The sequence below is a fragment of the Podarcis tiliguerta genome (assembly GCF_965153285.1).
Source record: "Podarcis tiliguerta genome assembly, chromosome: 2".
NCBI lineage: Eukaryota > Metazoa > Chordata > Lepidosauria > Squamata > Lacertidae > Podarcis > Podarcis tiliguerta.
In genome coordinates, this window is record NC_139535.1 from 6,790,954 (window position 1) to 6,802,075 (window position 11,122).

Here is an 11,122-nt window from a genome sequence, read left to right on the forward strand (position 1 = left end):
CAATCAATTCCACTGGAAAAAACGGTTATGTCCATGTGGAGATGGCAGTATTGAGTCAGTGGCTCATGTGCTTCTGGGTCGCACTCTTTACGAAGATTTGAGGAGTGAGGAGTTATTACGCTTCTATTATTGTCCATGCCGGGTCACTCAACCATTCCTTTTTTTTTTTTTTGAGCTTTATTTATTTATTAACGTTCTTATGTTACATCGGTAAACATTATCATATTACATCACAAGGCTTATTATAATATAATTTTCAGCATGTATACAAAGCTTATATACAAAGTTTATATACCTAAAGGGAAAAAAAACAAGGACAAAAAACTATTCCAAGATCATATATGTACCAACACTTTGGACTTCCTGTCTATCCCGTTGTATATTTTGTATCTAGTACATCTGTATTGCTTAGAAGGTACCAGTCCCTCACCCACGAGAAGCAGGCAGCCTCATAGTATAATTTTAAATCGGGGAGACCAAAGCCTCCCCTTTCCTTAATATCTATTAAGACCTTATGTTTTATTCTTGGTCTTCTCCCTTACCAAATGAATTTAGATATTTCTTTCTGCCAGCTGTCAATGCAGCCTGTTTTTCCAATAACCGGTATAGTCTGAAACAAGGAAAGCATCTTTGGCAAAATGTTTAATTTAACCACAGATATACGGCCCCAGAATGAAATTTGTAATTTGCTCCACATCACCATGTCTCTTAATTCCTGCCCAGCACTTAACATAAGTTATGCCCTACCTGGCTAGAAGAGCCAACCGGCTGATGCAATGCATCACTATGCCATTTAAGAGCAGCATGGGGAGCAGGCCCAAGCTAATGTTATTAAAGGTCATGCCAGCCTTACACGTGGGATGAAAGCATCCAAAATGTCCAACCAAAGAGGAATGGCAACTTAAGCTGACAGAATATGCGCAGCTTGCAGGCTTAACATATAGAATAAGAGAACAAGAAGAACGTACGTTTAGAGAAGATGGGGAAACGTTTATTGAATATATGGGAAATAACTGTGTACAGCTGAAAACACTGGCAGAATTAAGATAAATTCAACAGTGTAAACAAGTTATGAGGGATGCAATAATGAAAAACCGATTGGTATGTTGTTGTTTAGTCGTTTAGTCATTTCCGACTCTTCATGACCCCATGGATCTGCCATGGGACCCTTTTTATAGATTGGGATGATTACTGCCTCTGTCCAGCAACCAGGGATTATGCCTGTTGAATCGATGTATGTAAATATTGACGCCATTATAGGAGCCCACCAACTGGTATTGTTCTTCAGGAGCTCTGCTGGAATGTAGTCTATGCCCGGGGCTTTGTTGTTTTTCAGTTGGGCAATTAGTTTCCCCACCTCCTCTATGGAGACAGGAGGCCAATATGGTAAGTTCTCAGAGTAGGCACTTGGATCGTTGTGCTGAGCTTTGTCATCATAGAAGAGGGTTTGGAAATATTTCATCCACTCCTGGGGTTCTACAGTGCATGTGGGACCAATCTGCTCTTGGCCCAGGATCCCCCTAATGGTACGCCAGAAGGAGGTTGAGTCTTTGTCATTCGAGGCCTTCACTAGTCTACACCAGGCCATTCTCTCGGCTTTTTGTTTTTTTACCTTTAATAGCTGTTTGTAATTTCGTCTTAAATAGATGTAGGCCATAAATAGCGAAGGTGCTCCGGTGTTTCTGTAATTCCGATAGGTTGATCTCAGACGTTTCCTTGCTTGTCTACACTCCGAATCAAACCAACTCTCTTGATCCTTTGCCCGCTTTGTAACAGAGTTAAGTATCTCAGTTGTTAGGAAGGTCTTTAGTCTTGCTAATAACTCGTTGAACGAGTCCATGGCCTTTGCCCCGGTATTGGCTAATACAATGGCTGAGTAGATGGACTTCACGTCTTCCGAATGGAGGAGGTGAGTTAACTCTGTATTAAGCATGGGGGACCATTTAATGCTTCTGGGGGCCAATGATCCCAGGTTAACGATGGGGGTGTAGTAAAGGTTAGCCGTGGGTTTGTTAAACGATGGGCCATTGAGCGCTAAAGTTAGTGGGAGGTGGTCGCTTTCGGTGTTATGTCCCACTTGAAACTTCGATACAGAATTATAGGCGAATCTTGATATCAGAATATAGTCTATCACACTTCCTCCCATCTTTGAAAGATGGGTATACTCCCCTGGGTGGTCCTCTTCCCTACTACCGTTTAATATCATCAGCTCCCTTCTTTTTGCGACCTGGGCTAGGCATAGCCCCGAGAAATTACATTTATTATCTTTAGAAAGTCGTGAGACGCATTCTTCGGTTGGGCTTTCAGGGTCCTGAATCTGATTATATTGGCTGTAAAGGTTGTCATCATCAGTTCCCATACGGGCGTTGAAATCCCCCCCGATTATGATCGGTGTAGAAGGGTAGGAAGATTCTATGGACTCTAAGAATGCCTCTAACTCTGCCCAGTTAGCTTTCACTATGGATTTTTTTTGGCAGGGGGGCAGGTAGACATTGACCACTACCAGTGCATCTCTCTTGATTTTGAGTAGGACTGCCGTGGCTAGTGAATTGCAGTTTGGGAGGGCTTTTAAGGAATGTTCAAGCTCTGTGGAGATGAGACTAGCTAGACCTCCACTAGGCCTACCTCCCCTCACAGATGGAGTAGCAAGTAGGGAGTGGCAAGAATACCCATTGAACAAAATGGGGTCGCTGTACCAGGTCTCCTGCAGGAGGATGATATCAAATCGCTTAAGAAACATCGCAAATTGTTGATTGTTTTTCTTAGCGCGCCATCCTGCAATGTTCCAGGACAGCAGCTTTAATTCTCTGTCCCTCCATGGTGTAGATTTGTTGGGTCCACAGAGTCCAGTGACCCCTTTACATCTAAAAAAACACTCCCATTAAGTTTGTCAATAGGCATCTGCTGCATAGGGGAGTGATTATCCATAGCTCCCGGGGACTTAGGGGGGTGGTTTGGGCTTGGGGGAGTAGCTATTTCATTTGGGGAGAGTTTAAGATAGTTGAACCAGGTACTCGGAGATGTGACAGTCTGTTTTAGTTTTGCCTTGCCATACACCAGCGGAGGCTGCGATTGGTCTTCCGAATCTACGCATTTAAAGGCGCCTCCCGCCGTCCTCTTGTCCACTAGGCACTTAGGGGATATAGGCCGTGTGTATGAGCCTTCCGTAGTCTCAACATGGGCCACCTTTTTGGTCAGTCTGCTTCTCAGGGTGTCCAGTCTAACCAAGATTTCCCTTTGGGCTGACGTCTGTAGTGACCAGAACCGATTTATTAGGGCATGTTCTTCTATGGAGAAAGAGTCCTCTCTGTCATTCGAATGAAGTTGAGTCTCAATAGGAGCTTTGTTTTTCTGCTGATGCACTAGGCTCTGGTTTTGTTGGTTTTGTTGCATGTGCACTCTATCGTTTTGTTCCTCTGTTCCCGGTCTCCCTTCCCCCTTGGCCGCCAGTAGGGAGGTTGGCGGGGCCAAAGCTGGATCCGTCAAAGCTCTACCCCTTAAGGCAGTCCCTTCTTGCCGGTGGGATGGTCGTCTAGTAGATCGTGGGGAGGGGTTCATAGGGAGGGACCGTTGCTGCGAATTCCGGGCGTGATCCTCAATCCTCCTTGTGGGTCGGCTAACCAAATTTGCTGAGTTTGGGATTTTCCCAATAATGCCCCTACAGTTGTTAAAGAAGCATCTTTGTGGGAAGATTCCATACCAGTTGAGGCGATTTTGAAGTTTGCTCAAAAGTGTAGGAAGCCTGGGAGAATCGAACTTAAGCACCAAGCGCTTAAATTTTGGAGTCTCTGGCAGCCATTCTAATGATAGGAGATCGCCCTGGGCCAAGTAGGACCTGGTCAACATTCGCAGTGAGATCACAGCAGCTTTACAATTTCTCCAGGCATGGTAGGGGAAGCGGGAGTGAACGATGTTCAAGCATATATTGTTAGGGGTGAGTTGGAGGTTTACTAGCTGCTGCCCCCTACTTGGGCTCTGTGCCTGATGATTATCAGGTCCCTGGTGATTTGATGGCGGAATCAAAATCGGGGTAGGGGTTTTGGTGAGAGCATTTAGTTTTCCCTCTAACATATTGACGGAGGCTGATAGCACCTTTATTTCGTCAGCCCAAGTGCAGGCAATATTTCTGCAAAGTCCTCAGCTCCACAGGTCACAAGATTTTAACTATATTTGTAATGTACTTCTGTTGGTGTTTGTCTTTCGATGCTATGGCCTGTTGGCTATGCAAATAAAGTTTTATTCTGATTCTGACCCCATGGACCAGAGCACGCCAGGCACTTCTGTCTTCCACTGCCTCCCCCCATAATTCCCTGCCCCCCCTAACCTTTTCTTGTACCTCTTCTGGTTTACTTGTTTTTGTTGTTTAGTCGTGTCCGCTTCTTCGTGACCCCATGGACCAGAGCACGTCAGGCCCTCCTGTCTTCCACTGCCTCCCGCAGTTTGGTCCAACTCATGCTGGTAGCTTCGAAAACACTGTCCAACCATCTCGTCCTCTGTCATCCCCTTCTCCTTGTGCCCTCCATCTTTCCCAACATCAGGGTCTTTTCCAGGGAGTCTTCTCTTCTCATGAGGTGGCCAAAGTATTTGAGCTTCCAGCAGTATAACTTTTATATGCCTGTTGTCTTTGTCCATGGAGTTTTCTTGGCAGAGATTGGTATAGTTTCTGTAAAATATGCAGGGATTTATGATATGTAAAATAAACCATGGAAAGAGAAGAAGGGAAGTCATTGATATCTTAAGGATGCAAAAATGAGTACTTTAAAATGTGAAACAGAAAATTTAATTCTATCTATCATCTATCTATCTATCTATCTATCATCTATCTATCTATCTATCTATCTATCTATCATCTATCTATCTATTTATCTATCTATTATCTATCTGTCCATCTATTATCTATCTATCATCTATCTATCTATCTATCTATCTATCTATCTATCTATCTATCTATCTATCTATCATCTATCTATATCTATCTATCTATCTATCTATCTATCTATCATCTATCATCTATATCTATCTATCTATCTATCTATCTATCTATCTATCTATCTATCATCTATCTATCTATCTATCTATCTATCTATCATCTATCTATCTATCATCTATCTATCTATCTATCTATCTATCTATCAATCAATCTATCTATCATCTATCTATCTATCTATCTATCTATCTATCTATCTATCATCTATCTATCTATCATCTATCTATCTATCATCTATCATCTATCTATCTATCTATCTATCTATCTATCTATCTATCTATCATCTATCTATCTATCTATCATCTATCTATCTATCATCTATCATCTATCTATCTATCTATCTATCTATCTATCTATCTATCTATCTCATCCAAAATGCTAAATGCTAAGTAAAGGGTTAATACTCTCAAGGGCTATAGCAGGGATGCAAACTTGAATAAAATATTGGAGAGGCCCAGGTAAGCCCCACCCCACATAACTGATCATATTATATCACACATACGCACACCATTTGAATGGCAATGCCCATTAATTTTGGGGAGCCCAGGCCCCCCCAAATATTTTATTGGGGGCTGAAGAGACCTCAGCCCCTAGGTGTTGGTTTCTATGGGCTATAGAATTCCAATATATAATTCTGTGATGCCATACACCTTCTGCCAGAGGCAGTTATGTCAGTTGGTACAGTTATGGAAGTTATGAACTGCACAGCCAGTGTGGTGTAGTGGTTAAGAGCGGTGGACTTGTAATCTGGGGAACCGGGTTCGCGTCTCCGCTCCTCCACATGCAGCTGCTGGGTGACCTTGGGCTAGTCACACTTCTCGGAAGTCTCTCAGCCCCACTCACCCCGCAGAGTGTTTGTTGTGAGGGAGGAAGGGAAAGGAGATTGTTAGCCCCTTTGAGACTCCTTAGGGTAGTGATAAAGTGGGATATCAAATCCAAACTCCTCCTCCTCCTCCTCCTCCTCCTCCTCCTCCTCCTCCTCCTCCTCTTCTTCTTCTTCTTCTTCTTCTTCTTCTTCTTCTTCTTCTTCTTCTTGTGTTAGAGCAGTGGTTTTCAACGAGTGTGCTGTGGAACCCTGTGGTGCCTTGAATGATGGTCATGGGTGCCACAGGCAACCCTGGCCTCTGCCCCTCTTTCCTTCTCTCCCTCCTCTGATGCCCTCTTGTGTCTCTGCCTCCCCAAAGGCTTGCACAACTGTTTGTTGCAGCAGCCGTGACTACAAACTCCGCAGGCGAGTGGTGCCTCTGGGGCTGGCCAGGGGGTGCTGGGTGCTAGGAGCTGAGGTGGCCTCGGAGTAAGCAAGCAAGGGGGTGAGGGAGTCCAGCCAGCCAGTCCGCCAGCCCCTGCTCTTGGGAATGGACAGACAAGTTCCAGGCCCCTGTGGAGCAGTGTGAGGAGGTACCTGTCTTTGGGGCAGCAGGGGGCAGCTCAGAGACCAGGGGCGGTGCCCGGAGGACTCTCAAGGAGAGGAGGCTGAGGGAACACCTTACAAGGGACAGTGTTCAAAAAAGGGTGAGAGGCTGCCAACTCTGCAGGTAAAGGGTGACCCAACTGGGCTCCTGAGCCCCAACAGGGGTGCCACAGAAAGAATGTAGTTGGTCAAGGGAACTGTGGACCCAAAAAGGTTGAAAGCCTGCATGTTAGAGCATCTGTGCACTAGGCCTGTTCTGTTGTGCTGTGTTCTGCCTCAGAGTTAGTCAGGCTGTAACAGCTTTTGTCCTAGATTCAAATCTACGTAATATGTATTAGCAGCATAACTCTGCCTTGTACACTTAATCTAACAAGTGCAAGTATGCTGGGTAAAAGTTATTTGTTATTTAAACTTCAAAAAGAGAGTGCCTTGCGTAATTGACAGAGGAGAGTGTTGGCACTTCACTCCTCCGTTGCTGGATGTGTAATTGTTACATCACATGTCTGTGTTTACTTTCTAGTCTTGGAAAGCCTGAGAACAGAAGCTAGCCTTATCTCTTCCGCTCTGTTGTGTTTTTGTACTTTTTACTTTCTGTTTTTTCTCGGAGCTGAAGTGAGAGAACTCCATGACCGCTTTGTTCTGTATATAAAGGTAAAGGGACCCCTGACCATTAGGTCCAATCATGGCCGACTCTGGGGTTGCGGCGCTCATCTCCCTTTATTGGCCAAGGGAGCTGGAGTACAGCTTCTGGGTCATGTGGCCAGCATGACTAAGCCGCTTCTGGCGAACCAGAGCAGCGCACGGAAACACCGTTTACCTTCCCGCCGGAGCGGTACCTATTTATCTACTTGCATTTGATGTGCTTTTGAACTGCTAGGTTGGCAGGAGCAGGGACTGAGTAACGGGAGCTCACCTCGTCATGGGGATTCGAACCGCCGACCTTCTGATCGGCAGGCCCTAGGCTCTGTGGTTTAACCCACAGCGCTGCCCGCGTCCCTGTATATACTGCTTAATAAAAGCTTAGAATGAGCACACCAATCTCCACTTTGTTTCTGCTGATCTCTGCTGAGTGTGCGTGCACATAGGTATCTGCCATGTGTTGCTGGAGCGTGCCGGGACTGATGATTTATGGACATCCTGGAGCTGCACAACTTCAGGAAGACGCCCGGAGAGGTTTGTCTCATCTCACGGGCTGCGTGGACACCCCCCCCGGCGTATTCCAACAGAGAGTTGCTCTACACGAGGGAGAGTATGGGAGTGAGGTTATCTGAGCCTAGGTATGTCTACCCAGGAGATATACTGAATAGAAATGACCCTCATCTCCACCTCTGCTCTGCAGGGGAACCCCAGGAAAAAGATACATTCTGTGTTGGGAAGGTAGCCATAGTAGCCTTTTGGGTCAAATGGGGATGGTCTGGCAGTCCTAAGAAGAAGAGTTTGGATTTGATATCCCGCTTTATCACTACCCAAAGGAGTCTCAAAGCAGCTAACATTCTCCTTTCCCTTCCTCCCCCACAACAAACACTCTGTGAGGTGAGTGGGACTGAGAGACTTCAGAGAAGTGTGACTAGCCCATGGTCACCCAGCAGCTGCATGTGGAGGAGCGGAGACGCGAACCCAGTTCACCAGATTACAAGTCTACCGCTCTTAACCACTACATCACACTGGCTCAAATTGGCCTAAATTGGCTTGTGGGCCAAAGGTCCCTACTGCTTGTCTTAAAAGCAAATCTTGTTCCAGACACCTGTGAACACCACCCCACAGCGAGGTTAGACATGGTCAGCTGCCTCCATCTCAAAGTCTACAGCCAGATATGGGAGTTTTTGCGTATATGTTTTTCTCCAGTCCTACACCTGAGCCATGGAAAGAGTCCACAATGTTGCAGAGTCAATGCTTCTTATAATTATCAAGATAATAGTGATTCCCTTCCCTTCGGCACCTGCTTCTCAAGAAAGCTCCAGAGCTTTGTCCAAAGCTCACCTCTGAATCCACTAAAATAAACATCATTATTGAGAACGACATGACACAATCTCTTTCATCTGAGCTGGAAAGGACCAGCCCATAAATGCTTTCTGCACCCCTGAGAGCTTGGCTTCAGTTTTAGGGCAGGTGAGTTTTATTATGAGACAGTGAGGTTGACTTCCATCCCCTTCAGATGTGGAGTCTTGGTTGGGCTCCACCCAACGTAAGGAAAGCCATTGGACTTTGCAAAAAGTGTTTGGCCTCGTCTAATGATTTTCTCACTGAGAGGAGCAGTCGCAAGGGAGGGGGCTGTTTCAGGCAGACACAGAATGGTTCTTGTTTTCATTCTCCTCCTCCTCCTTCTGCCTTATGCAGACTGTGGGACGAAGGCAAAATGCTCCTTGACTCTGGAGGGAGATCAGATAGGCCCATTCAATTATCACAGGCCAGGAGACCACCTCATTAGTGGGGTCATCTCTGCCACAAGAGCTTTATTTAATCCACAGCACTTCAACGTCTCTCCCTCTACCAGCTTTTTCTGGTATGTCATTTTATGGGGGTTGGCTTACTGCTGCTCCACTCACAACTAATTTCAAGAGCTCCAATTGCTCCCAATTGACAGGCTCTTTCCTACTTCTACTAAACCCCGTTTTGTTTTTGGAGAGAGATTTTTTGGGTGCACCAGTGCTAAGGCACCACTGACAGCATAATAGCCTGCCTTTCAGAAAGTTGGCAAGGGTTCCCTTTCAGCTGTGAAGCAGAGTAGCTTCTACATACTCAGCTTTTTAGAGACTTTGAGAAAGAATCCTGTGGCTAAAGAGGTTCTTTTAAAAAGGCCAGGGCAAACCCTGCTTGCTGCCCCCCACATCTTATTCACCCCGCATCTGCCTTTTAAATCAGTAAATCAGTTGCAGTTTTTCTTTTTTCATTTCCAAAACCAAAAAAAGAGAAAAATTACAAACATCAAATTCAGCATCCATATTCGTTTCCTAACATAAACCTGTTACATTATTAACTAAATCAAAATATTCCCAATTACTCTAAACTTCTCTTTGCTGTATACAAATACATCACAGAAATTTTGTATTAAAACTTTTATATTATAAATAATATTTCAAATAAATAATATTTCACATTCAAATTATAACAACACAACAAGACGGAAGAAGTAAAAAATTGAGATCACACATGGGTGAAGGGGAGGGGGGGGTATGGGGGAATCAGTTGCAGTTTTCCTTTAGGAAAGTAAGACCTGATCCACTGTGAACTTCAGCAAACTTCATAATTTTTCGAAGAAGGAAACAGTTCTATGTCACGTCAGATTAACTTTTTATTGAGCATTCCATTTGTTTCCACAATGGTTGTAGTGTGAGGAGAATCAGAACTTACAGGGTTAAACAGTTCTGTGTGACGTCTCACATTCTGAGGCATGGTTTGGTTCACATACGGGAATCTTTCTTTGTGTGTGAGTTTCCTTTCGTTTTTTTGGCTGAGAGGCGAGAAGGATGTCTGCTCTCTCGCCGGGACTGATTTATGATGTTTTTCTTCACAATTAAAGGCTGTTAGAGATTAGCAAGAAGCCTGCTGAAAGCTTCAAAGAGCTCAAGTTTTCTATCGGCATGAGCGTCCAAAGGCACAGGAGAAGTGTGCCGGGCGCCATCTTATCACACATGTAGGGGAGGCATATGACACCCGCTTTTTATTGAGCATTCCTACTCAGCTGTTTGCCTTATATAACATTGCAGAAAGCGTTGCACTTTCAAGTTCACATTCCTGTCAGTATTTCTTTCTCTTGGAAGCAGGATTATTGCCCTTGCCCAGTGTTCCCCTACTCCTATGATGACATGCTCTCCAGCCAAGCGATGGGGCTCCTTCTGCAGGCATCACTATCTGGTTGTTTCTTTGGCAACCCACCTGCATGTGACCAACTCTTTAGACATGTAAAAAGGATGCTTAACAACCTGGGTTGGGGCCACTAATTTCTCAGAGACTGGTTCGGCCACTTCAGTTCTGCCTTGTAACACAGCCTCTCATCTTGCAGATACAAAACGACAGGCTTGGAGAAGTCCCCAGAAATCTTTTAAATCTGATGGCACTGCAAAGTAATAATATAAAACCATTTAAATGGGAAAACTACAGAAACATAAGCTTTTTGGCTCTGGCCCATGTTGCTTTTGCTAAGGAGTGATTTCTCCATGGAGGGCTCTTGTGAAAGGGGAATGAGGCCTTATTCTCTCTCTCTCTCTCTCTCTCTCTCTCTCTCTCTCTCTCTCACACACACACACACACACGCATGCACACACACACACACACACACACATACTCATAATTGTTTTTGAGATTAAGTGGAAAGTTTTGGTTTTGGAGATAGTTTGAGGGAAGCATAAAAGAGTTTCTGGGTTTCTGGGAAGTGCTGAAGATCCCGAAAGCTTTCCCTTCAAAACTGAATGAGGAAGCAGAATCAGTTGGGAGTTTTTATGCTGTCAAGCTTCTATTTAGCTTCAGCCTGTATAGATGTGTAAATAAACCACACATCACAAAATGTCACAGGCTTCCAGGATCCTCCTTCCAAGGAAACAAAACTTGGCTGCACCCCTGGATTTCTCCTCCCCTTACTGTGGTACAATGTGAACCCTAAGAAAAAGTGGACTAAAATCTCAGAGGACACCCAGAGCACATCAAGAGCACAGAGCACTGTGCCTCAAATGAAGCCATCTCCATTTTCAGGAGACTAGGGAAATAACAGTAAATGTTGCCAGTCA

General features: G+C 44.8%; 1 long non-coding RNA gene across 1 annotated transcript in view; it reads right to left on the bottom strand.

Moving 5' to 3' along the window:
• LOC310671218 overlaps positions 1-11,122 on the bottom strand; it is a 497,424-nt gene that overhangs the window by 101,456 nt on the left and 384,846 nt on the right. The window lies entirely within an intron of this gene.